Consider the following 25,616-nt stretch of genomic DNA (forward strand, 5'->3'; position numbering starts at 1 on the left):
CAGATGCACAAAATAATTTTTTTGGACTAAAGTCGCAAAAACAACCAAACCTTAGAAACGATTTGACGCTTTACTCTAAAATTTAAAAAGTGTTAAATTTTACTAAATAACTTTTTGGGCAATTTTAACAATTATGAAGTATACGATATTATTTATTTTTAAAAGAAATATTGAACTAAGAAAAAGTCAAAATGTGGTATCCATCCTCACAAATATCTTTCATTTTGTACAATGTTCAACATTCATGTTCATCCTTGAATCGTCACCTTCTTTACTTTATCACATTTGTATACATAACGTATGTGTATGTAAGAAATTTAGTGAAGTTTATCATAATTAGTGTTTTGACTTTATTTCTTATATAAGCTCTACCCTGAATGACTACATGAATCAATAGCACAATGATGTCAAAACTTATGTTTCTCTCATTTTATTTCATATGTTCCTTAAACATTCTCATCTTAGCTCAACCTGATTTCTTTAGTAGATATTGTGATCCCGATTTCAATTACACAACAAACAGTAGTTTACGAATAAATCTCAATCGTGCCCTTGCCCGTCTTCCTGCCACTAACTCCGGTTACGGTTTCTTCAACAGCTCTTCAGGCCAGAACCCGATACAGCCAATACCATCGCCCTTTGTCTGGGTGACACCGACTTGGTTACATGTCTCACTTGTGTCAACAACTCCATAGTGAAACTAAGAGAAATTTGTCCCAATCAAATAGTTTCAAGTGGATATTATGATAACTGTTTGTTGTTGTATTCCAATGATATTATTTTAGGGAAAAATGATATTAATGATTTTGTCGAGGAATATATGGATATTAATGCAACGAATGTAGCCGGGTTACTTGAAGACGTGTTAAAACTGTTAGGAAACGTGACAATGCAAGCGGCTAGTGGCGGTTAGTTAAAGTACGCTAGTGGCACAATGGCACGGGCTAATGGCACTGCCATTTATGGGCTTGCTCAGTGTACTCCAGACCTATCGAATGAGCAATGTCGAGATTGCTTGAGAGACGCGGTTGCTCGACTCGATGGATGTTGTCGAATCAAAATGGGGGTGAGGATTCTATCTCCTAAGTGCAATATAAGGTATGAAGATCATTTGTTTTATGATGACGTGAACGTGAACATTTCTCCTCCATCTCAGGCTCAGTCTCTTTTTGGTATGTTCTCGTCTTGTTTATATTTAAATCAAAATTGATTTGTATAAGAACTAGCACGTGATGCCTGTGCTATGCGGCGGTGGTGTATTTGCTACCCGGTGTATTGATGGGTTAATATACACCATGTGTGCTTTAAAATCTCAATGATGGTAAATATATGCAAGCCACACGGTTTAGTAAACATGTTTAAAGTTAAACGCTAACTTTAATTATGATAAGTTAAATAAAAAAGAATCAAATTTACAAAAGTATAAAAAAAGATTTACTGATTTAAAGAATAAAAAATTAACTTTATTAAACTTTAAAGGCTGAATAATAACTTTATTAATGTTCAGTTTTAATAGAAAATTAAATTGGGTAAAGAAAAATATTTATTAAAGTTCATAAATAGAAATATAAAATGATTACATAATTAAAAAAAAATTGTTCAGTCATCGAACACATCTAGTGTTGAACCAACCAAATACAAATTAGAACTATTCACCGTTGTTGAAATGTAGTTACTTTTAGTCTGGTTGATGTGTAAAAGAAGCGGCAAAACTAAGGTGGTCGGGTCTTAACGCCGGCTACATCGAGTAGGGGTGTTAAAGGGTGCCAGAAATGTTGGAAAGTTTTCTTATATTCGGGCTAAAAATTTTAAATAATTATTGGAGACGTCCTAATCTTACATAATGCTAATTAGATAATTAGATTAGATGTGAACATGTAACTGGTCAGCTTGAAACTCATGAGTCATGGCCATAAAAACATATTACATCACATCATATTATTTTTGTAACAACTTTGATAAAAAGACAGATGGTTTAGGTGGATGTCGCAATAGTCAAGGACCATTACCAAGCAGGCACGCATTGTTTTTAGAAAATTAATAATTTGATTCAACGCTTAATGATAATTAAAAAGGCAAAAACATTAGGGTTTTGCTTATACACATTATCATAATTTCAATGTTTATTTTGTTTTATTCTTTCTCTATAATAAAGTTAATAATTTGATTCAACGCGTCAAAAAGAAGAGAGTAACTTTTTTTATTCAATAGCCAATATTTTCGAAATACAAAGACAGACAAAAAATGAGAATTGTGAGAATAATTTGTGACTATACAAAAACTCTTTAAAAATAAAATAATAAAAAAAACATAACTCAAAATATAAATAAAAAACAAAAAAATAAAAAAAAAAACTAAAATGTTTTCGTCATCATTCGTGCTCAAAAACAATAAAAATAAATAAAATAAATAAAAAATATTGACGAAAAGACATAATGACGAATATAAATAAAAAAACACAACTATAACTAAATAAAGACACGATAAATCACAAAATATAACATAATACCGAACAAAATATAGCAAAATGTTGAGTAATATAACACAATATTAAGAAAAAAAAAGATAAAATGTTAAGGAAAAAATACATAATCAATGACGAAAATAAGCACAAAACAAAATGATAAACAAAAAGACTTAATGATCTTTTTCACTTATAATTGTGTTTTTTAGAACAAGAAAGACGATGAAAACATTTTTATGTTTTTACCTTTTTCATTTTTTTATAAAATTTTAATTATGATTTTTTATTATTTTTTTAGTTTTTTTGTATGATTATAAATTTACAAATAGTTCTCGTCTTTCTAATTATTATTCCTTTTTGTAATTCCAATATATACCTTGGTCACTGAACCATGCTAAAAGTTGAACAAAAAAAACTAAAAGTAAATAAAATAATAATAAAAAACTATATGGTATTTTCTTATGTTTCGTTGCTTGTCAGTTTCTTCTTTTAAATATTTCCTTTTAATATCCTTTTTTTTTCAATTTTAGCGGCTACACACTTCGTCTTTACTCTCAACTAGTGATTTACCCGTGCGTTGCGTGACGAAATTTGTCGGTGAATCCGGGTGTGGTACCGACGTGTCAACGCGAATTCGGTCGGTATTGACAACATTAGTTACAATACCAGAACTAAACCTAAAAAATAAAAACGTCAAATTTACATGTTTAAACCAAAAAAAATAGCAGCACTTGTATAGCGTATCAATTAGCATATTTATTCGGTCGGTAAACCGGGCCATTAGTTCCACGGCATTGGTAAACCCGAGCGTTACGACGGTGGGTCAACATGAATTCAGTCATCGTTTGTTACGTTCGTTACGGTATAGACGATGTTGGTAAATCCCAATCGTTGAAACCCAACTAAACTAATCAAATTAACATATAAAAAATTAAGTATTTAAAACGACATGTATTCAGTCGGAAAACCGGCCGGTGGTAAAACCCAAGCGTTGTTGTTCCCGAGCGGGCGGTAATTCTGCGTGAATTCGTTCGGTTTCGGTTACGCTCGCTACGATATCGGAACTAAAACAAAAACAAAAAAAAAAGTATAGAAATTGAGGTGGACCAATGGAGTGACGTCGGTCGTTAAAACTCGGTTGTTTCCATCATGTTCGTTACAGTTTTGGTCGGTTTAAGTTACGTTAGTTACGATACTGAAACTAAAAAAATAAAATAAAACTGGTGTTCGGTCAGTTACCATTACATTTCTTATGGTATCAAAATAAAAAAAAATCACACAAATCAAAAAAAAGTATTGTAGAAGACATTTTTACTTTTGCCAAGAAGAATCACACAAATCCAAAAAAAAAGTTGTAGAAGACATTTACTTATACCAAGAAGAATTGAACCCGGATCAAACAAAAGTAAACACCTACCAACTTCACAACAGCCAACACACCAGAACTGACTTAGTTGATTTTGTTGCACAAATATCTATTATATATGAAAATTTTGGAACCCATTTCAATTTTGTAATACCAACTTTCTCTTTTACTATACACTAGATTTTTCCACGCACGCATTGCGCAACAAATTCTGTTTGGTGTTGCATGTTAAGCGATATCAGTTTAGCTTGTAACAATACTGTTATGAAACCAACACACCGTATAGCAACCAAACATACATTTGATATGGAAATATAAAAACGATTGTTGTTATTAGCTAAAATAACACCAATGCTAATGCATGTTTTTTTAACGGACCCATGCATGAACTTTATGAAGGATGTAACTAAATTATCACGAATCTGCAAAATAACATAAACTGTAAAAAACCTTAAAAAAAATATAAAACTCCAAGTTTTGAACAAAACTAAGCCAAGCATGTGTGGTTTCTAATATAACCAACTCACGTCAGCATTGTAGGAGTTTCGAACTTGATACCCATGAGTACAAACTTTCACCATCTTTACTCTTGCCACTCCACCAAACAGTCAAATTGCTTGTATTTTCTTCCTTTGAAAATATATACAGAAATGCTATTTAAAATATTCCAAAAATTAGATGTGGCATCAACAGTCTCCTTTACTCTATACTAGTATTTTTACCCGCCGCGTTGCGACGGACGGTGGGGGTGAAGAAACACTAAGTGAACCCTGGACAGATTATAGATAATCTGGGGGTTAAGTAATGTTTCCCACGGATGAGATCTAACTGAGAAGGCTGTTCTTCAGGAGACCTGCAAAACAAACACCGTAAGCTCGTCACTGAGAAGGGGGGGGGTTCCTCCTTGTGACCACCCTCCGGCGTGAGAATCAGACTAGATTGCTCTGAATATAAGTGTATATTAAGAGATTGCTAGATAACTGGATAGCAGATGATCTTACCATTCCAAGATGTTGGAGTATTTATAGCCGAAGGTAGGTTTCCTAGAAGGTACAGCCGGCTGAATAGTATTCCTGTTCTACCAACAGTGGACTGTGCACAGGCCATACTGGTTGGTGGATAGGTTACGGCCAACAGTAACAAAGTCGGCTGCACTATTCGACCAACTGTAGATCCTGCACGTCCCACCTACTGTGGATTATACGCCGGCCATGCTGGTTGGTGAATAGGTTACGGCCAATAGTAACACTATTCCACCAACTGTAGGCTGCGCACGCCCCGCAGTAAGGGTTGGTGAGTAGGCAGCGGCTAATAGTGACAAACAGTACTAGAGGGTGCTCCTCCTCGTACTGTTGTCGGTGAGCTGTCACCCTGTGATTGGCTCATGGGCTGTTCTGGTCAGATTGTCTGTCCTATCCATACCTTGGTAGGTATAGTACAGATCTTTCAGAATCATACGGACTGGCTCATTTTGGCGGGATTGTTCCCGCCTTACTCATTCCTTCATGTGACTACTGAAGTGTCTATTGTCTTGTGCGTGTAGCCCTGCTGTCTGCGGGTAGCCTTCCCTGATGGCTTGTATCCGCAACTGCGGGAACAGGCGGGGTACTTCACCATTGGGAGGCTTTCCCTGCGTGTACAGCTTGCATACTGCGCGTAAGGTTCTCTGAGCATGGTGGGTCCTGCGGGAGCAGATGGCCTTTGCGCAGACGTCCCTGTTCAAGGTGAGTCTTGCGGGACCAACTGGGCTCTGCTGGGACCTACCTCTTCAAGTCCCCCCAGTCCAATGTTCTTCTCATGAATGTTCAATAAAGTGAGGTGAACTTTTGGACTTTAAGCAAGGGGTTTTGAAAAGGTTTTTAGTTTTAAGGTTCTCCGTGGGAATTCTTCCCGCGGGTTTCCTAATGTCACTTGCAAAAATTCCCGATTTTTTTGCTTGATCTTTGGGTATGATGCGGGTAGGTATGTAACCTTCTCGCGAGTCAGGAGCGTTGAGTCTTATTTGTATATAGTCTCCATGGGGTCTTGGTGGTTTTCAACATAGTGATCAATTATGCTAAGACCATTAATTCCATCACGGAGTTTCAAACAATATAATTCTCGACGTTCCCATTATGCGGGGATGTTACTCCTCTATCCGCAAGCATTGCCCAGAAGATCCTTCTTGGTTTCAATTTTCTGCGGGGGGCTGGGTATGTGAAGGGTTTTGCCTTAACACTACCCGCGCTCGTCTTACGGTTACTTTACTTCCAAGGTATTCTTGGCTTCAATTCCCTGCGGGTGCTAGGTTTGTGAAGGGTTTTGCCTTAACACTGTACCCGCACCCGGCTTATGGTTACTTGGTTGCCAAGGTATTCTTGGCTTCAATTCCCTGCGGGTGCTAGGTATGTGAAGGGTTTTGCCTTAACACTGTACCCGCATCCGTCTTACGGTTATTTGTTTGCCAAGGTAAGGGGTATTTTCCCGCTTACTTTTGAATCTTTTTTAAATTTTGAATTTTGAAATTCGAAGAGTTGGTGGAAAGATAGGAACAGTCCAAAATCTGAAACGTCGTGCGACGGTTTCTTCTGACTGTGTCAGGACGTGCAGGAAGTTATGGTGACATGACAGTACATGGTCATTCCAGACGCTTTTTCAGGCGCGTGGGCGTTGTTTTTCGGGCGCGTGGCCGCGAAATTAATGGTACGCGTCCTGTCAACAGCTGTTGCCAGCCTGCTTTTTGCCACGTGTCATAGTTTCATTGCACCTTCGATTTCTCTCTCCTCCGCATTAAATTCATCGCATTAATTGCGATTAGTATATAAAGGGGGAGAGGGTCCTTTGTAATTCACATCTTCACCTCTTCTCTTCATCTCTAAAGCGATTTCTGGTGAATACTCTCTTCTTTAATTGAGCATTCCTCCGAAATCGTTTCTTCTTTTGCAGTGTCTTCTCATGATGCTGAAGCTGTAGTCGACGATAGGAGTACTGCTGGCGAGTGCCAGTGTGCTCTACCTATCGATCTGTACCAGTATGTTGTCAGGAAATTCATGCTTGAGTCTCTTGAGCCTGAGTTTCCTGAACCTCATCAGACTGTGTACGATGCCCCCAGTAGCAAGATCGGGGTATATGCTGCATTCTTTGTTTATGGGAACCTTAGGTTCCCATTGACAAAGTTTGTGTACCGTGTCCTGGAGAGGCACGGTGTGCACCTGACCGAGGTGCACCCGATGGCGATTGCCAAGGTTCGGCACTTCGAGTGGGTGTGCCGAATTCTGGGCATTGAGCCCTATGTGGACCGCCTGATGACCTTCTATACTTGGAGGTGCATCCAGGGGTGGTACACCCTGACGACCCGGATCAAGGGTCTGAAGATTTGCGCGACCGAGCGCAGTCTCCGATCGTGGAAGCGGGAGTTCTTCTACATTTCTGCCCGCGCCATCCCTATTGCCATGAAGTTTAAGAAGGGGCAAGCGCTTCCGAGCCTTCACGCTTCCAGCTACCAGGAGGCGGAATGGTTCGCGAAGATATCTCTTGTCCAATCTCCGGTTTACCGGTTTCCGGAGTCCGGGATGGTAATGCTGGGGATGAGCCGGGTATGGAAGGAGGCGTCTCGGTTCCCCATCCTTCTCGAATACGGTTTGAATTCTATTCCTTATGGTATGTCTTGTCTTTTTTGCTGATTTGAGTTTGTCTTCTAACTTTTTTTTTCTCAGAGGGGAACAATTTGGAGTCACTCCTGTACCCGCGGGAAGCTGACGGTCCCGTGCGGGTGGGTACTCGTGCTCTAGACGAGAACGAGTTGCCCATCCTGGAGCAAACAGCGGATCGGTTTGTGGAGGTCTATCCGCTGGGCCACGAGATCCTGAGCCACCGGCGGCCAGGTAAGGCGTTATTCTATCCTCCCCCTCTCAATGCTGTACCCGCTGCCGGAATTCCTGACATCCTGTCTTCTTCTGAGGAATCCGCAGATGGTCCTCCGTTGGTGCGGAAGAAGAGGGCTGCCGGTGGGAAAGGGAAGGAGAAGGTGGCCTCCACGGCCGATCCAGTGGTCTTATCTGACAGTGAGTCAGATAATGAAGAGGTGGCGGGGAACCCCGGTGGCGAGAAGACCAGTGTTCCGGAGGCTACGACTGCTACCTCCGGAGTACCAATGGCGACGACGGCAGCCGGCGTCAAGAGACCGGCTCCATCGGATTCGTCCCCGCCCGTCCGTACGTTCAAGCTCAAGAAAACCCGTAAGTACAAACATTCTTCTTATCTTTGTAGTTTTCACTTTATAAATTTATTTGACACTTATCTTCTTGTGCAGGCGTGGATGTTGACGCATTCCAGGGTGGAGCGCAGGGGAGTACCTCTCCGCCACGGTAGGCTCGGTCAGCCTACCTGAGGCGACGACCCAGGCGCCGGCGCCTGCTTCCGCTGGATCAGTTGCTCACCCCTTTGAGCCGACTGTTCCGGCCGAGATGACGTCACCGCCGGTGGTAAGTGCGATTTTTACAGCATCTTTCACCGAGCCGGCGGTTACGATTGCTGCAGATTCTGCGGCGGAGACCCCGACGGCGACCACGGCGGCCACTACTATGCCTCCGCCACCGGCAACGACGGCCGGCCCATCAGGTACGCGCAGGGCTTCTCGCCAACCTTTGCCACCTTCCCATCTGCCCGACTTTTGGATGGATTTCCCTTAGGTTCAGGCGATGGGTTCGGTGGCTATCGGCCTGTGATCGACCCTACAGGTGCGTAGGGTTCTTTTGGCTTTTATATTTTTTTCTTCATCTTTTCCTAACTGCTTTGTTTCTTTTTCAGTGTCGGATTCCAATGAAGTGTATGTTCCGCGATGGAACATCCGCCGAGGAACAACCCTTCGTACCCCTGTGGAGTGCGTGGAATGGGCTCGCCACGCTGCTCCCCATGGTGCGTTGGGGGAAGCCATGGCTAGCTACCAAGAGGGTAGGCTAACCAATGAGCTTCGGGTTCTCCAGGCCCGGATGCAGCCGCGCGTCGAGCTGCTTTGTCGTGAAAACGACAAGTTGAAAGCAGCTCGCGCCAAGGACGTATCTCAAGCGCGGGATCTTCGGGAGGAGAACCAACAACTGTCCGCAGCTGCTGCGGAGAAAGAGAAGGCCTTCAAGGCCCTTGAGGTCGAGGTTCAAGCGCGACTCGAGGCCCGCTCCAAGGCTGCCCAAGCTGTTAACGAACAGCTTCGGCTAGCTAAGGAGACTGCGAGGAACGCGACCGAGAGGGCCACCAAGGCTGAAGCCGTTGCTGAGCCTTTACGCATGGAGAACGAGGAGCTCAAGGCCAAATTAGAGGCTCTCCAACGTGCTCATGATGCCTTGGCAATGGAAGATGCCAAGAAGCTCCAGGAGATCTTGGACCAAAGGGGTGTGCTTGACCACACTGAGCGGAAGCTTAAGGGCGTCGAAGAGGCTGCCGCAAAGGAAGTGCTACTTGCCAACCTTAACAAAAGCGAAGCCGAAACCGCCTGCACCCAAGCTCAAGCCGCCCTTGAAGAAGCTCTGGTTGCCAAGGAATGGCTTCTTCGAGAAGCGTTGTCTCAGGTATGTTAATCTTTACGTCTTCACGCTTTCCTTTGTTCATAGAAAAGGTGTTTTGACACTTGTATCTTTTTTTTTTTTTTTGTAGGTTGTGCGTCGGGTCTTCTCAGAGACTACCTACGATGATGCCATGAGCGCAGCCCTCAACGCTTCTCATGAGGATGGGGAAAAGGCCGGCTTCCTGCTTGGTCTAGGGTTCGTTGAGAGAGGCTTCCCGCCTTCCAACTTCCCTTTGTTCGATGTGGATACCGAAGCTGCATATGACCAAGCGGTGAACCAATATGCCGCCTTTCCGCATCCGGTGGTGGAGAAGGTGAAGGAAGTCGCTGCTGCTGATGATGGACTTGCTATCCTCAAGGCTTTCCTTGAACCGCCACGCTCTATTGATGGGGCGGGTCCAAGTGGAAGTGGTCCTGAAGCTTGATTCTGAAGATCCATTCCCGCTGCTAGGATAGACTTTGTATAGATTCTTTGTAGGCGGGTAGTTACCCGGCCATTCTTGTAACGAACAATTATGAAATGTAAATCTTTGTGCGGCTAAGACCGCTTCTTTCATTGGATTCCTTGCTTTATATGACTTGCATATTTTAAATTAGCAATTTTCCAAGTGTTTTAGAATAAGTTAACCTTTGAACGTGCTAGATAGGTTGAAGTTTTACTTCCTTGTTCGTGATTGTGCGGGTAAGACCGTCACTTGCACTTACAAGGATGGCTAAACTTTTATTTACATCTGACCTTCGTGTAGGTTTTCCTTATCCTTTTTTAGTATAAGTTAACCTTTGAACGTGGTAGATGATAGGTTGAAGTTTTGCTTCCTTGTTCGTGATTGTGCGGGTAAGACCGTCACTTGCACTTACAAGGATGGCTAAACTTTACTTACATCTGACCTGCGTGTAGGTTTTCCTTATCCTTTTTTAGTATAAGTTAACCTTTGAACGTGGTAGATGATAGGTTGAAGTTTTGCTTCCTTGTTCGTGATTGTGCGGGTAAGACCGTCACTTGCACTTACAAGGATGTCTAAACTTTACTTACATCTGACCTGCGTGTAGGTTTTCCTTATCCTTTTTTAGTATAAGTTAACCTTTGAACGTGGTAGATGATAGGTTGAAGTTTTGCTTCCTTGTTCGTGATTGTGCGGGTAAGACCGTCACTTGCACTTACAAGGATGGCTAAACTTTACTTACATCTGACCTGCGTGTAGGTTTTCCTTATTTTTAGCGTTGTTTATGCGGGTTTTTCCGCCTTCCACACGCAACTACTTCACACATTGATGCGGTGAATACCGGCACATGTGAAGTTCATAAGTTAAAGGTAAGGCTATCAACACATTGTGAAAGGAGAATCATTTCCATTAGAAGTGGCTCTAGGCCTTTTCTTTACAAGTTTGGAATTGATCTACATATAACATTTGCGTAATTGAGCTCCATTCCATGTTCTTGGGATGGGGGTACCATCGAGCCTTTCAAGCCGGTATGCGCCTTTTCCCAGGACTTCTTTGATAATGTATGGCCCTTCCCAGACCGGGGCCAGTTTTCCTGGGCGCTCTTGGTTTGAAGCCTCGTTGTTACGCAGTATGTAGTCTCCTATACTGAAGTTGCAGAGTTTTACCCGCGTGTTGTAGTACTTTTGCATTTGTCGTTTGTAGTTCTCTTCACGTACTGCGGCTAAGTCTCTGCGTTCCTCGGTTAGCATAAGATCCAACCGTCTTTCCGCATCATTGTCTTCTGGCTGACTCAAGACCCTTGGTGAGGGTAGACCAATTTCGACCGGGACCATGGCTTCAGTGCCATAAGTGAGGCTGAACGGGGTTTCTCCCGTACTGGCCTTTTTCAGCGTTCTGTTTGCCCAAAGGACGTGCGGAAGCTCGTCCACCCAGCCGGATCTGTGTTCCGATAGTCTCTTCTTGATGCCTTCGACGATGCTCTTATTTGCTCTTTCCACCTCACCATTACCTTGCGGGTGTGCCACTGAGGTAAAGGTGTGGGTGATTTGAAGTTCTTTTAGCCACTGTTGTAGCTTCTTGTCAGCAAAGTTGGTGCCATTATCGCTCACCAAATTCTGTGGAAGTCCAAAACGACAAATAATAAATTCCCAAATAAATTTTTTGATATGTTTCGCGGTTGTTTGGGCTAAAGGTTTTGCTTCTATCCACTTGGTGAAGTAGTCGATGGCTACCACTAGGAACTGAACATTTCCTGCTGCTGTAGGAAATGGGCCTGTCACATCGATGGCCTACTTCTGAAATGGCCATGAAGAAGTGACCGGAACAAGTTCATTCTTCGGGCGGTGCGTGTTGGGTGCGTAAAGCTGGCAAGACCTGCATTTTCTGATGTATGCCTGTGCATCCGTATGCATCCCCGGCCAAAAGTATCCCGCGTTGTTTAGCTTGGCTACAACAGCGCGGGGACCTGCGTGTACTCCACAGATGCCTTCGTGTACCTCCCTTAGGAGGTAGTTAGCATCTTGGTTGTCCACGCATCTTAAGAGTGGGCCAAGAAAGTTACGTCTGTAAAGGATGTCATTGACGAGTTGATAATTCAGTGCTTTACAGCGTAGTTTTCTTGCCTGTGTTTTTGACTCTGGTAGTGTTCCTGCTGCAAGGTAATTTATTATTGGTGTCATCCACGTTTCTGTACCGGTTTGGATGACACAAATTTCCTTGTGCGGGACTGATGGTGCTTCGAGGAGTTCAATGCGGATGTCCTTTCCCAAGTGGGTGAAGGCTAGTGATGCAAGCTTGCTTAACGCATCCGCAGATTTGTTTTCGCTGCGCTTGACGTGTATGACTTTACAATCATTAAAATCACGCATAAGGGTTTTTGCCTGGGCGAGGTACAGGGCCATTGTGTCGTTTACAGCCGTGTACGTCCCATTTATTTGGTTGGCCACCAGCATGGAATCCACGTGGGCTTCCAAATTTTTCACTCCCATCTTACGCGCAATTCTCAATCCGGCCAAGAATGCTTCGTATTCGGCTTCGTTATTCGTACTTGGGAAATCCAACCGAATAGCGTAAGTATATTCTTGACCTGCTGGGTTGGTTAATTTTAACCCTGCGCCTGAACCCTCGTTATTGGCTGCTCCATCAGTGTAGAGTCGCCAGACATCATTGATGTCCTGTGCTGGGGAGGGTTGAGCCTCCTCCTGGCACTCTTTCTCCCGCGAAGCGGGGACTTCTGCAATAAAATCGGCCAGGACCTGGCCTTTTATGGCTGGTCTTGGCTTGTACTTAATTGCATATTCTCCCAATTCAATTGCCCATTTGGCTAGACGTCCCGATAATTCGGGTTTGCCTAGAACGTTTGAGAGTTTGAAGTTGGTGAGAATGGTGATTGGGTGGCCCTGGAAATATCGTCTTAACCTGCGTGAAGCGTGTATAAGTGCTAAGACCAATTTTTCGAGGGTAGAGTACCGGGTTTCTACGTCTGTTAGTACACGGCTAACATAATAGATTGGCATCTGGATGCCTTTTCGTTCTATTAGCAGGACTGCCCCGGTTGCTCTATCTGTTGCGGAAAGGTATAGGATTAACTCCTCTCCCGCTTGTGGTGCTGTAAGTGTTGGGAGTTCGATCAGGCGTGACCGAATCTCCTGAAAAGCTGCTTCCGCTTCTGGTGTCCAGCGGAAGTGCGTTTTCTTTAAGCAGTTTCTCAATGTTGCACCGAAAGGAAACGACTTATCCGCATGGTTTGCCAAAAAGCGATTAAGTGCGACTAGTCGTCCATTCAGTGTCTGAGCCTGTTTGATGGTGGTAGGTGATTCCATTTTAACAATGGCTTCGACCTTTTCAGGGTTCGCTCTGAAGCCATCTTTAGTAACAATGACTCCCAAGAACTTCCCTTCTTCCATCCCAAATGAACACTTGCTCGGGTTGAGCTTCATGTTTATCTTTCTGAGCGTGTTGAAAGTTTCTTCAATGTCTTTCAACATCGCTTCTGGCTCGGGGCTTTTGATGACCAAATCATCCATATAGACTTCCAAGTTTCTCCCGATTTGGGCATGAAACTCTTTGTCCATCAGTCGTTGGTACGTGGACCCTGCATTCTTAAGTCCGAATGGCATCATTTTATAACAAAATGTACCATCGGGCGTCCGAAATGCGGTTTTGTCCTGGTCATCTACGGCCATGTGGATTTGATGGTACCCCTTATATGCATCCAAGAAGCATTTAAGGCGAAATGGTGCCAACGAATCCACCTTAAGATCAATTTCTGGTAACGGATAACAATCTTTGGGGCATGCTTTGTTCAAATCTTTGAAATCTATGCACATGCGCCATTGTTTGTCATTCTTCGGTACCATTACGGGATTTGCAACCCATGTTTGATATCTACTAACGCGTATGATGCCTGCGTCAAGGAGTTCCTTAACTTGGGTTCTACACGCGTTAGTTTGTTCAGGCCCCATTACTCTGCGCTTTTGTACGACTGGCGTGACAGCCGGATCGCACTTGAGCTTATGCTCCGCCTTACTTCGGGGTACACCAGTCATGTCAGCTGGTGCCCACGCAAAGATGTCAGCGTTTTTCTGCAGTAAGCGTTTGAGTAGGGTGCGGGTGGGATCAACGATTGTTGGTCCAATGGTAACGGCCTGGTCGGGGTACTTGCCATTGAAGGCCCATTTTTCCGGTTCGGTGATGGTTGGTTTAGCCATCTTTGGTTTGGGTTTAGATGAGACAGATGCGATGCATACCTGGGGAATGCCAGTGATCATCGCTACACCCTCAGCTGTTGGCCATCCCATCATGCCGTGGACTGAAGATACCACGACGTTGAATCTTGCCATCCCGTCTCTCCCGAAGAGGATGTCGTACGTGTGGTGTGGCTTCCTCATCACGACAAAGTCCACATCTTCTGTGCGGGAGTGTTTTCCATCTGTAAGAGTGACGGGGAAAGATAGGATACCCAGGGGGGTTTCTGTACTGCCGTCAAACCCTTCCATTGAAGCGTAGACCGTTTCCAGGCGTTCTTTGTCTTCATCATCCAGCTTGTCAAAGAACTGCCTGTACATCACTGTTGACGAAGCGCCGTTGTCAACAAGAGTGCGGGAAGTGATGTAATGCCCCAGCTGGCTTTTGATGACGATGGGGCCTTCTTTGCTGGGGCCTCCTGGCACTCGCGGGAAGCGCACCTCAGCTTCCTTCCACGCGCATGGTTCTGTCGCTCGTCTTTTTCTTCCTCCGACCTTGCCGTGAACCATGTTAATGCTGATGTCAACGGGCTTTCGTCCGTTACCTCTGTACCGGTTGTCATTCCTTCCTCCCTTCCTGATTGATGCCACGAGATGTGCAAGTCTTCCATCCTTGACAAATGCTTCAACAATGTCTTTCAAGGATGTGCACTCTTCAGTACCATGACCCTTTGTCCCGTGGAAATCACAAGACTTGCTTTGATCCGCATTAGGTTTCTGCCGGATCAATGGGGCTTTTGGCCATGGCAATTTTTCCGTGGCAAATATCTCCGTGACGCTCTTGGTGAGTGGCGTCCACCGGTTTTTTCGGTTTGAAGGGTGTGAGTTGTCCCTTCCGCCAACAAGAGGGCGAGAGCTGGATGAGGTGTCAAAGTTTACCCTTGACTGCCAAATACCTAGCCGCCTCTTTTTGTTCTGCCGGGCGGTCCTAACGTTGTTCTCCCTTGTCCTCTGCGTGTAGAGGTGTGTACTCTGGGGAAGATCCCTTCCCAGTTGCTTTTCCGTCTCGGCAAAGCGCTTTGCCGCCGTCATGATGGCATCCCAAGTTGATGGCATGCCATCCTTACCCGTCAATGTGCGGATAAGTTCTGGGTATTCGGCGCCTTGGATGAAGGCGGCGCGAACCAGATCCTCACTTATGTTGCCGAGACTTAGCTTTTTGGAGTTGAAGCGGGTGATGAAGTCTAGTAAAGATTCATCCTCCTCTCTCACGCAGTTGAGGATCGTCCACTGCTCTTCAGTGTACTTCATCTGTTGGCTAAAGTGCTGGCTGAACTTGTTCTGAAAGTCCGCCCAGTCATATATGTGGTGGATCGGTAAACGATCGAACCATGCCCTGGCTGCTCCGACCAGAGTCATCTGGAATATGTAGCACCACGTGGGTTCCGTCCAGTTGCTGACGGTAGCCCCCGCAATGAACCTGTTCAAATGGTCGTCTGGGTCGGATAGACCATCATAAGTGCCAATGTTGGACATCTGTTTGGCACTTCTCGGGGCGATTGCTTCCGCAATGTCCCTTGCGAATTTTGACTTTCCTGCATTTGTAGCAGTCGGTCTAAAGGTTTTGGAGAAGTCACGCGGGTTTCTCTCCGCGATTGGTTTAAAAGCTTCTCCAAAATTCCTCTTTGGTTGGACGTCCGTTTCCTTACGCTTCCCTTTCGCCTTATGGCGAGGGTTTGCGTCGGTATCGGACTCCAACTCGTCGTCTGAGTACTCGCAGTCACTGCTCATATCGAGGTGTTGGCGAGTTCTGCCGAATTCGTCAGCCTGTTGAGCTGAACGCAAGCGTTCATCCAATTCGGCTTGGAATTCTCTTTGCCGTGCTTCGGCCCACGCCTTCACTTGATCTAGTGTTTGGCGAGGGGCCCTTGTTCGTTTTTCCAGCTGGGTATTGGTGAACCCCAGTGGAATATTTACTCCACTTGCCACGGCTTGGGTAGTCGGGGTAGTGTTCGTAAGGATTGTATAACCGCCGGTGTTCCCCCCAGTTGCTGGGGTTGTTACCGGGGTTTCTTGGTCGGTTACTGGCCTTTGGACCGGAGTAACGTTAACCATTTCTTCAGAAATTGTGAAAAAAACTAAAATAGTTCTAGCTTTTATGCACGGATGGCGCCAATGAAGAAACACTAAGTGAACCCTGGACAGATTATAGATAATCTGGGGGTTAAGTAATGTTTCCCACGGATGAGATCTAACTGAGAAGGCTGTTCTTCAGGAGACCTGCAAAACAAACACCGTAAGCTCGTCACTGAGAAGGGGGGGGGTTCCTCCTTGTGACCACCCTCCGGCGTGAGAATCAGACTAGATTGCTCTGAATATGAGTGTATATTAAGAGATTGCTAGATAACTGGATAGCAGATGATCTTACCATTCCAAGATGTTGGAGTATTTATAGCCGAAGGTAGGTTTCCTAGAAGGTACAGCCGGCTGAATAGTATTCCTGTTCTACCAACAGTGGACTGTGCACAGGCCATACTGGTTGGTGGATAGGTTACGGCCAACAGTAACAAAGTCGGCTGCACTATTCGACCAACTGTAGATCCTGCACGTCCCACCTACTGTGGATTATACGCCGGCCATGCTGGTTGGTGAATAGGTTACGGCCAATAGTAACACTATTCCACCAACTGTAGGCTGCGCACGCCCCGCAGTAAGGGTTGGTGAGTAGGCAGCGGCTAATAGTGACAAACAGTACTAGAGGGTGCTCCTCCTCGTACTGTTGTCGGTGAGCTGTCACCCTGTGATTGGCTCATGGGCTGTTCTGGTCAGATTGTCTGTCCTATCCATACCTTGGTAGGTATAGTACAGATCTTTCAGAATCATACGGACTGACTCATTTTGGCGGGATTGTTCCCGCCTTGCTCATTCCTTCATGTGACTACTGAAGTGTCTATTGTCTTGTGCGTGTAGCCCTGCTGTCTGCGGGTAGCCTTCCCTGATGGCTTGTATCCGCAACTGCGGGAACAGGCGGGGTACTTCACCATTGGGAGGCTTTCCCTGCGTGTACAGCTTGCATACTGCGCGTAAGATTCTCTGAGCATGGTGGGTCCTGCGGGAGCAGATGGCCTTTGCGCAGACGTCCCTGTTCAAGGTGAGTCTTGCGGGACCAACTGGGCTCTGCTGGGACCTACCTCTTCAGGGGGTATAACCGGAGCTCAGATCTTTGTGACCGAAAGTCAATTGACTTTTCTCGAGTTTAATCATCATAGCTTTAAAAACAATGATTCTACAACTCTTTAGGCAAGATTAGAGCGAAGCATGCATCCATGCTTCTAATATTTACCACTTTGTAGCTAACATAGTGGCATATGAACTGAATTCCCCGAGCTCAGGTTCCAGACAGAGCTGCAACAAAAGTTGTTACACCAAAAAGCGAAACTTCCTCGCTGCCTATATTACAAAATCTGCAAAATCAGAGTGAAGTGTGCATCTATGCTTCCGATATTCACCACTATGCTGCAAACGTAGGGGTTATAACATCGTAGAAAATGACGTTCCTTTCATATAAACAACCCAAAATTTTTTTAGGAATCTGCCAAAAAAGGCTTAGGTTGCTTGAAGTTTGTATAATGACACATGAAAAAAAAATAAAGAAAATATTTCCTTTTGCAAGTATTCAAACCCAGGTCAACAAATCAAGAAAACACCATCTAATAACAACAACAAAGCCAACAGACCAGAGCTAACTTAATTGCTTTAGTTGCACAAATATCCAATATATACTTCTGGTACATATTTAAGTTTTGTGAAACCAACTTTCTCTTTTACTCTATATAAATAATAGTAAATGTTTTTACCATTCAGCCATTGCTGAATTATTGGCTCGCATAATATCTTTATCATAAAGGTATTCCATCAAAATGAGGCTTCTCCTAAATAATTATTTTTTTAACTACATTAATATGAAATAGTGTGTAACAATAAAAATAGAGTTAAATGCCAATTTAGTACCTGTAGTTTGACCAACTATGCAAATTTAGTACCTACTTTTGATTTTATGCAAATGACTACCTCAGTTTCAAAAAACTTACATCTTTAGTACTTTTTTTTAACTTCGTCTATTTTTCCCATTAAGTCAAGAATATTTTGGTAACTTAGTTATTTTCTTTTCTTTCAAACACTATATCTTGTAAACCCGCTGTATGGGTTTCAAAAAAAAAAATCAATTGCCGGCGTGGATTGGATTTGGGTTTGTGGAATCATAACATGCCGTCTAAGTTTCACTAAAAAAGTGACTAGTGGCGGCGGAGGTGGCGGTGGCGCCGATGTGTATTGGATATGGGTTTGTGGAATTGAAGTCAAAATGTTGGTAATCTAGAGGTTGATTGAATACATGTTGTGTACGTACCTCTAACGAATCGATGATTGATGAAGGAGAAAGGGTTTGAGGATTTAGGATTTGTATTTTGATGTTATGATTTGGGAAATTAGGGTTTACAAGATATACGCGTTTGAAAGAAAAGAAAAAAAACAAAGAAAATAACGAAGTTACCAAATTATCTATGACTTAACGAAAAAAATAGACGAAGATAGAAAAAAAGTACTAAAAATACAAGTTTTTTTGAAACTGATGTAGCCATTTGCACAAAATAAAGAATAGGTACTAAATTTACGAAGTTGGTCAAACTACATGTACTAAATTGGCATTTAACTCATAAAAATAAATGATGCATAACACCAGGGCCGGCCCATAGGGGTGGCGGGGTGGTCGACGGCCACAACCCGACACCCCTTTAGGCTCGAATTTTTTTTTAAAAAAAAAAATTATATTTATTTTTATTTAAAACAATATGTATATTTAATGTTTAAACTAAATTACATGATCACTAGCTTGGTCTAGTAGCAAAGGGGTATTACTCCCAACCAAAAGGTTATGGGTTCAAGTCTAATTTGAGACATGTTTAATCCTATTTTTATGCAAAAAAATTTTACACAACCCAAATTATAACCAAGAAAACCTATATAAAAATATAATTGTTTAAACCAACAAAATAATCCTTTTAAATTAAGGCACAAAAAAAATTTCGCCCTCGGCCGAAAATCTTTTCGCTTTCTCAGAGCCGGGCCTGCATAACACTAGATATTAAGTAACAATAAAACTACAATAAAAATATAACTAATTATTTAAAAGGTTCAATTGATACAAATGCTTGATGAAATCCAATCGAAGGTTATGGTGGATTGTACATGTGTGAGAATATTGGCTTCTGCCGATTCAAGAGATATCGCGACACTTTGATTCTTCAAAATCTTGCTGTGTAGAATAATACAAGCACACTTACTTTTCTAATGCTTTGGGGATGCATTTGTTTTGCATGTTAGTGAATTATTTTCCACCTTCCTTTCAGGACACCAAAAGATCGTAAAATAATTTTTGGTGTTGCTTCTTGCGCTTCTTTGAAGTGTTGTCTTTTAAAATTGTTTTCAGGTGGATGCACCAACGTGTTGACTATGGTTGCCTATGGAGGGTATATCCCATGAGCAAGATAATATCCAAACCTACATTGAACTCCGTTTTCCACAAAAGGACACCTTGGGGAAGCTTAGTCATAATACTATTGAACAAATACAACCTATTGACGACGTATGTCGTTATTGGATTCAGGCACTCCAAAAAACGCATGCCAAATCCATAAATTCTAAGACACCACCACTTCGAGCAACATTGTCGGGTGCTTTTGATCACCGATTCACCTCTCGTGTATTGCCCCTTGCCATTCCATTGGACAATTCTTCTAACCCTAATGCGTGCAATCTATGCTCCCCGACATTCCAAGAATACCATATTGTTCCTCGTGTGTGGCATATATAAGTTATTATATATTACTTATGTGTATGTATATTTGTTTGAACGCAGTCTTTTATTAAATAATTAATGATATTATTATTTTACCTAGGGTTAAGCAAATAAGAGATAGCGTGGCCGACTTCTTCAATTCAGAAACCGAACAGACGGATTGCATCTTTCCAACATCTAATCGTTCCAATCAAATTCAATATTATGGTTCTTCAATCGATGCTGCTCGCTACTTCATCTCTCTGCAATCGTTGGGTGTTCTTCAGTTCGATTGCTCGCTGCTTCATATCGCTTTTTCTATTCGAGTATTTTGGTAACTTTGTACTCTGCTTCATATTGATTGCTTTAATTGTTTTGTGGATTGAACTATATTTTAGTTTTAGGTAATAAGTAGTTGTATTATATTCTTCATTTGATTGATAGTTGATTTAGGATTAATCATTTTAACAATGTCAAATCGCATTCGAAAGTATGAATCTGGTAATTCAAAAAGACAAAAAAAATAAATTAAACGAGATGCTTTAAATGGTTTAGCTATTTTGTCAATTGAGAAAGATTTTTTTTGAAGAACTTGAATATGAATATTTGATTAAACAATTTGCATCAAGTAAAGCAAGATGTGTAAGTTTGTTTAAACACAAAATTAATAATAATAATAATAATAACAATAATAATAATAAAACCAAAAAAAAAAATTTAACTCCGCCAACTATAAACCTTTTAGTTTATTATTGCCGGTCCCAAGCCCGGGTGAAGGATGAGGGTTTATATCAAATCATTTTGAAAAAGGCCCAAACAATTTAGTAAGCTTTAGGTCTCCAAAACCGTTGAGCCGGCCCTGTCGATAGCAGACATGCACTTTTGTAGGTCTTGGTTTAAAAAAGTGTGCTCAAGGCGAGGTGAGACGAGAAGCGACCCAAGACGAGCACATTGGCGCTTTTGTCTACCCAGGGCGAAGCCAGTTCAAAAGGCAAACATTTTCTGCGCTTTTGTGCGGAGCGAAAAAGCAAGGAGACGAAACCGCGAAATAGTGAGGAGACGAAAGCTTCATGTACAAAAACAACTAGTTAGATCATTTTCAAGTTAACCTTATGATTAGTCACTTCTAGACTTTTCACATTTGGCTATAAACTTTTGAAAGTTGAAACACTTTTGAATAGTGTTCTTTTGGAAATACTTCTGAGTAATTTGGTATTCGATAACTTGTTTTTATGCTACTTTGATATTTTAGGCAAGTAATGTGGTACTCGAAAAGTTGTTTTACACAATTTTTGGAATTTTGGTATATATATGTGTGTGTGTGTGTGTGTTTTATACGTTTGTTATATATACTAGGTTATTTATCCTTGCACGGCACAAGCGGAAATATAGAAAGCGCCAAGCAAAAACATACATAATTTTAAACGACAAGTTATTTTTTATTAAATATTTTGAGGCAACATGATTTTTTATTGTAATTCATATTCATACGCAAACAAAGTATTGAAACACATAAACTTAAAAAGAATAACTTTACATAGTTAAATGTTTACGAATAAAAATTAATACTATAAAACATAAACTTCATAAACTTATAATATTAACAGAAAACAAATAAACTTTACTAACATTAATCTGGAAAGCAAGCAAATCAGAAAATAAGCATCCATGAAGGATTCATGATAAGCATTCAAGAATGATTTGGGCTTTTTTCTTTCTGGACTGAGAACACAGTTGATGACATAAATATTCATACACCAATCTAACAAAAATAGTGACCATCTGACTACGAAAACTGTTTTTATATTTCATGTGAAAAGTCCTGCACCCTAATAAACTAAAGCATGTCCAAAGCGCATTTAAGAACATTACCAAGTCGAAACCTTTTTAATTTGACATGTTTTGACCATACTCAAATCGTTACACATTGAGAATGACCTATTTTAACTCGAACCAAATCGATATCTTCTAAAATTGACCCGTTATGACCCGAACCGAATCGATAGGATTTTAAGAAGACCCGTTGAAACTCGAACGAAATCGATACCTTTTTATATTGACTGGTTGACTATAACTAAACTGATACCCTTTTAAAATGACTCATTTTGACCTGTGCCAAAGCAATTTGACGCATTTCTAAAGTGACACATTTTCATAAATAAAAATTGAAATAACACACTTGAAGACTAAGATAGAAAAATGAAGGAAAACACATATAACGTTCTTAGCATTTGAAATCCTTCCTACCAAATGCGAATCCATTAATACTAGTTATAAAGATTAAAAAAAATATAAAAAATAGCTTTAATGACTTCAACCCACTTAAAAGTTGAAACTCATGTGAACATTTCTCTTAATTTATGAACCCTCCATATTCTTTTCATTTATCAGTAGGCACTTAAATCAAACACAAAACAAACTAAGTACAGTATAATGTGGTTTGTATATAATATGTGGTTTATTAATAATTTAATATTTTTTAAAAAATGGTCGCCTCATGTTCATAAAACGTTCGCTTTTGTTCCTTTCGCCTTGGTTAGGAACTCTTCACTTTTGTTCGTCTCACGCTTTTTTAATTCAAGATTGCCGTAAAGTTTTGTTTTCTCTAGCATCTGTACCCGATTGAAAATGAAAATCCGCCACCCGAAGACCCACTATGGTAAAACACAGTTGGGATCCGATTCAAATTTGAGAGACCTTGTAGTATCTAGCCCAAGTCTTCACTTTCCATCCAATACTTGTTGAGCTAAACCAGTTTGGGTGTGTTTTTCTTTTTAATAGACTAAAAACCAAAATCTAAAATATGCTAAGATATGAAACTTTAATATCGATTAGAGTCAACCGATCAACAAATTATAAATTTCAATTTCTTTTTAGCCCAGTTCATTCACTGTAAAACCTAAAATTAATGTCATGTAATCAAACCTGAAAACTCTAAGTCGATGTTGTAAATGTTTATAACAACTTGGTTGGGAAACATGAAGATTATTTATGTGGTGAAAGATTACAGATTAACTTTTTGCAAAAGTGTTTTTTTCCTTTGTTTTTAACTTTTTGAAAAAGTTTTTTGTTACTATATTTTTTTACAAGAAATGTGTTTGAAACTTTTTTGTATAAAAGAAAGACTCTCAAAGGTGAATAGGAAATTTTATGTGATATTTTTTTAAGAGAGGTATGATAAGTAAAGAAGAGGGTCGAAGAGATATATGACAAGTAAGAAGGGGATGTGTTTAGCTTAACCCATGTAAAAGTGAATCGTTTAAACTTATCTACCTATCAGTTTATGTTACCGTTGTTCGACAGTGATTCCAGCAAGAAGTAATACAAGCCTAACTCGAATGGTAACATCTATCGTTATGACAACAACTGCATTTGTTATAATAGTGGTTTCTATTTGCATCTTCATAATGTTGAGGAAGAAGAAATTGCTTGAAGAAAGTATAGAAAGTAAGTTTTTGAATTTACAGCATAACTAACTTCATCTAAAGACCATCCATATAGACCATATTCAATGCTACCCCTTGTCTAGGTAGAATTGTGGATACGAGCACCGTAGAATTTTCGGAATATGATCTCGGTACAGTGAGGAGAGCAACAGATGATTTCTCTGAAGAAAATAAGATCGGACATGGTGGATTTGGACCCGTTTACAAGGTATGCTTAAAAAACTTCTTTTGTAACTAGGAGCTCGATTTTCTTATGGCTGTATGGAATGGAATAAACAAATGAAGTATGGCATGAAACTAATGTGTGACAACATAAGGGGGAGCTCCAAGATGGTCGTTTGATAGCAGTGAAGAGGTTGTCAAGAGATTCCGGACAAGGTGAACCGCAATTCAAAAATGAGGTGATGTTGGTTGCCAAACTTCACCATCGTAATTTAGTTGGACTGCTTGGTTTTTGCTTAGAAGAATGCGAAAGAGTCCTCATATACGAGTATATGCCAAATTCAAGCCTAGATAAGATTTTATTCGGTAATGAAGTTATCTAAATGCATTAATGATTTTGGTAATGCAATTCCTTCCATTATATGCATTTAACGTTTAAATTTGTAGATCCTGATAAGAGATCACTTCTTGATTGGGATACAAGGTACAACATAATAGAAGGTGTTGCGAGGGGATTACTTTACCTTCATGAAGACTCACGTGTAAGAATTATCCATCGTGATCTCAAAGCAAGTAATATTTTGCTAGATGCTAAAATGAACGCCAAAATAACGGATTTTGGCATGGCAAGGTTGTTTAACCCTGATGAAACTCAAGGAAACACACGCAGGGTTGTGGGGACCTAGTAAGTAGTATACATTTTTGGGTTTTTGTAGTATATATCTTATGATTATCAAGTGCTAACTTTTATTCACTTATTGCAATCTTTTCAGTGGTTATATGGCACCAAAATATGGTATGCATGGTCAATTCTCAGTGAAACTAGACATCTTTAGTTTTGGAGTGTTGTTAGAACTAATAACAGGTCAACAAAACCAATGTTTTCAAAATCAGGATAATGTCTACTTGCTCAGCTATGTAAGTTCCTTGTTCATTCAAAATTGAAACCAACATAATTTTTGTTTATATATCTTTTTGTCATACATCATAACTTCATAAAAACTTTACTAATCTCCTGTAGGCATGGAGAAATTGGCGAACTAGAACATTATCAAATATAATAGATCCGATATTGTTAAAAGGATCAAGTTCACTAAAAGAAATTATTAGAGGCATTCATATAGCGTTATTATGTGTTAAAAAAATGTCGCAGACAGGCCAACCATATCTGCGGTTGTTCTTATGCTTAATAGCTTCTCACTTACTCTCCAAGTACCGTCGGAGCCTGCGTTTTTTGTTCCATATAGTGGTGATCACATTGGTGCTTTGGAGGATAGTAGAAAAGGATCCGGATCACAGGAGATTTCTGTAAATACTGCTTCATTTTCTGATATGACTTCTCGATAGCTGCATGCAGATGATATATTATCCAATTAATACTGTCCATAACCTTTGAATCACAAAATACCCTTTTGTTTTATGTCACATTGTTTTTAGAATAAAGTTCTTAATTATATGTTTCACTTCAAGGAATATTAGCACATGAAGTATAATATATGCATGCTATAAGATCCGAGTGTTTTGAAGTAAAAAATGCTAGTCATATTCTTCCGCACGATGTGGCAAGAAGTCAGTTTTGGTTGATATTCGTTTGGTTTGGTTCACTTATGGTACTGGCACTCGGTGTAACAACAAAAATAAAAGACCAAAGAAATATAGATATGATATGCCAAAAATAATACTAACACGTGTTTTACGTCGATCGAAAATTATGGTAGCAAAATACACACAATAAACATCAAAACAAAAGTGGATGAAATGGCGGTCAAATTCACCGGCGGCTAATTATGACGCCTGTGGAGTTTAGCGTTCTTGTTTGCTGAAAACTTCATATTGAACCTTGATGAAGGTTTTGTGAGAAATACGTGAGCATATATTCAAAGTGATGCTGATGATGTTGTGATTGAAGGACCAATGCATGAGTAGATTTCAAAACTGAAGAAACCATGCAGGCAAAATCGAGCATTGATGAAGGTTTTGTGAGTAATTCAAAAGCAATACTTGAAGCACAATTAAAATGGTGAAAATGATCTTAAATCTGAGTCAATCACAATAATCTGTATGGTTAATTGGTTTATTCGTCGTGGTCATGGTCGTTTCAACAATTCTCTTCATGAACCAAAAGAAATCAACTGGTTCAAAATCAGAATTGTTGGTGTTCTGATTGAACAAC

At 41.1% G+C, this 25,616-nt stretch overlaps 1 pseudogene across 1 annotated transcript; it reads left to right on the forward strand.

Moving 5' to 3' along the window:
* Window positions 1-332: 332 nt before the first annotated feature.
* LOC143634996 (cysteine-rich receptor-like protein kinase 26) lies at window positions 333-24,790 on the forward strand (annotated as a pseudogene). Its single transcript, XR_013153975.1, has 7 exons — window positions 333-1,172; window positions 23,139-23,286; window positions 23,369-23,489; window positions 23,599-23,809; window positions 23,891-24,128; window positions 24,217-24,361; window positions 24,465-24,790. The product of XR_013153975.1 is annotated as a cysteine-rich receptor-like protein kinase 26 (transcript).
* Window positions 24,791-25,616: the final 826 nt, after the last annotated feature.

This window comes from Bidens hawaiensis, unplaced genomic scaffold, assembly GCF_021521415.1.
Source record: "Bidens hawaiensis isolate Kalapana, Puna unplaced genomic scaffold, B.hawaiensis_p1.1 tig00007372_1, whole genome shotgun sequence".
In the NCBI taxonomy this organism is placed as follows: Eukaryota; Viridiplantae; Streptophyta; class Magnoliopsida; order Asterales; family Asteraceae; genus Bidens; species Bidens hawaiensis.